The following is a 2,794-nucleotide window of genomic DNA, read 5'->3' on the forward strand; positions in this document are numbered from 1 at the left end:
TGGTCTCCTGACCTGTGCCAATCCATTTTGACCAGTCCTATCTGTTTTTTGAGAAAAGCAGAATCTTGAGCTCCACTCTATGCTTACTCAATCAGAATCGGAATTTTTAACTAGATCTCATGTAACTCCCATGCAAGCTAAAGTTTGAGAAGTGCTCTTCTAGGTCTAACTCAACTACATGCCAGAAGAATCTAGATCGGTCTTACCTATTCATTAATTATCTCTGCCCTCTAGTACTGGGTCCCATCTTTCCACCTGGTGAATTCTGGCCCAGATGCTTTCATTTTTGTGGGTACAGCCACCTAGAGCAACGGACAGCAGGACGTAGTAATCAGAATCCTGATTAAAAATCTACTAAATTAGTGGGCTACGGTGGCAGGAAAACCATGTATTTTGCTACACTATTTCGATTCTTCTGCATCTTTTTCTCTGTGCAATTAGTAAAAGGAGAAAGATGTATACGATCTGAAGAGAAAACCGAGTATCTGTGCAATTAGGAGAAATGTCATATTTTGCCTTTGAAGATAGCTTAAAATTGTGCTGTAAATTATTAGAAATGTCGAATTTGTTTAAAATTTTACATAATCCTTAGAGAAAACTGTACTGCGTAGTTAGGAGACATAAATCTAAGGGGGTTTTACAATATCGGAAGACAGCGGTGACTATCCACATATTTCTGCACATTTCCTTCCTCCTCAGTCTCTGGCAGCAAGGTTTCTTGAGCCCCTGCCCTAAGTCAGGCCTCATGTTGGGTGGTTGGCAGAGCAGATATGGCTCCTGTTTTCAATGATCTTCAAGTCTCCTGTGGAAGACAAATTATGTCTTAATCATGTAAAGTGCTCAAAGAGAAAATGATGTAAATTTGGGTAGATTTCCATAAACAAATGGATTTAAACCAAGACTAAAGTGTATTGCAGTTGGTTTGAAGTGGGAGGGGTGTTTCAGGTGGAGAAAGAGCTGGGAGGAGCAGAAGCCAAGTAGGAGCACATGGAAAGTGAGTCCGGCTGGGGCCCAAAGGCCACAAGGGCCCAGTGAGGGTCCACGGAGTGGGGGATTTAGCAGCACCTGGAACTTGGTGATTTAATGTAAGACCACTGGAGAGTTAAACACAGAGGAATAATGAATGTGACAGTATCTTTTCATTCTTGCCAAACAGGCTGTGTGCATACTGATTGAAGCTGGTCCTTGATCTCCAGCCATGGTACCATTTATGGGAATACCACTCTCTGGGGTGAGCGGGCTCTGAGCCCTCCGAATGCCTCACCACTCATTCAGTTTTCCCTTCTCCTAATTGTGGTGTCTTCTCCCAGGGAGCTTCACTGCTCAGACCCAGTTCTGGGACAGACCATGTCCTTCTGTAGCCAGTAAGGCCTCTCTCTTCCTTCCTTATTCTGCTCTTCTCCTCCTTCCTTACTCTCTTGACACAGAGCTACTCTATGGCTCCCCATATTCTGTTGAATCTGGAAAGATGGCCTCCCCACTTTTCCCTTAGCCTTTGGTGCCACAAAGGGATGTGATGCACTCTGAAGGCATTTCTATCATCAAATAACGCTCATTATTTGAAAATAAGTCTTCAGTGTAACAAGGCCACCGGTAGTTTTTCAGTAGACTTACAGCAGGTTGGGATTATTTTATGTCTGAATAAAGTCACTGGAAAAGGAAGTTCCAAGAGTTCTCATTTGACAAGAGACTCTCTTAAGTATGATTTTAATGGTTTTACCTTAGGAAGAAGTCCTACAATTCCAGAATGAGTGGGCAGGTTGTTCCATAACTCCAAAATATGGACCAGCAGAGATATCTGATTCTACAGCTTTCAGCAAAGTGGAAGAGAGACAACAGTAATATATGGTTAGACATGCAATTTGCTGTTAACATGACTCTGCAGACTGTAAGAAAAAGCAGTCAAAGTAAACCTCATCTAAATCAAAAAGATTTTACTCTGCAATTGTTTTCTTTGGTTCTGTATTTTGTTAGTAATGATAAAACGTTTACTTAGATGCGTTAGTTAAGTTTTCTTAACATACCCAACTATTTATTTTACATAATTAGTTTGGCATAGGAGTGCTGAGCATCTTTGTCATGAGCCCAAGTGTGGCCAAGCTCAGGCTGAGGTGGCCACAATGGCCACTAAGCCTGGGTGTGGCAGGCGTGAACTCACGGATTTACAAATAAGCCTGGGAGAACCAACCTCAGAACACAAACCAGAGTGGGTTGTACTTCCTAAAAGTGTCTCTCCAAACTCACATCTAGCACTATCTAAATCACACTTTCCTATGGCTTTGAGATTGACTCTAAGAATCTGATTTTGCAATTTTAGTCTGTTACCAGTATTTCAAAAGATGCCAGAAAAGCCTAACGCCTGGCTGATTACACACTGATTTATTTATTTCTATTTGTGCCTACATAAGCATAAGCAGTGTAATTCACTGGGAGTTTCATTGAAATCACTCAGTGACGGGTTATAACTGTAAGAATTCTGAGCAACTACAGAATGTCCAGACTTTTCTAGAATTGTTTGTGAGCCATCAGCAGAGCAGAGGAAGTTTGAGATGATTATTGCTCAGCTGAAGTCTTCCCAGAAGAAGCAAGTGTTGCTTCCTAGGGAGCTCTTAATTTTCTTCATATTTCCTTTTTCCTCACCCATCTTTCCACTCATCTTCTTTGAACCAGAGCCCTTTCTGCCAGCAAGAGTGCCGAGTCACATTCTGAGGAGCAAACATCATTTAATGGGTGAACTTGGAGAGTTTTGGTGCTGTTTCTTTTATTAAAACTTACTTATTTTTTTTTTTTTTTT

At 41.4% G+C, this 2,794-nt stretch overlaps 1 long non-coding RNA gene across 1 annotated transcript in view; it reads right to left on the minus strand.

Moving 5' to 3' along the window:
• Positions 1–230: 230 nt before the first annotated feature.
• The window catches only part of LOC104868044, a 6,359-nt gene continuing 3,795 nt past the window's right edge, over positions 231–2,794 (minus strand). The window contains exons 2-3 of the long non-coding RNA XR_781948.1: positions 1,721–1,810; positions 231–802 (exon numbers count right to left, since the gene is read on the minus strand). This is a non-coding gene — a long non-coding RNA (uncharacterized LOC104868044). The remainder of the gene's footprint in view (positions 803–1,720; positions 1,811–2,794) is intronic.

The sequence above is a fragment of the Fukomys damarensis genome, unplaced genomic scaffold, assembly GCF_012274545.1.
Source record: "Fukomys damarensis isolate Sample0158 unplaced genomic scaffold, DMR_v1.0_HiC HiC_scaffold_17, whole genome shotgun sequence".
Taxonomy (NCBI): Eukaryota; Metazoa; Chordata; class Mammalia; order Rodentia; family Bathyergidae; genus Fukomys; species Fukomys damarensis.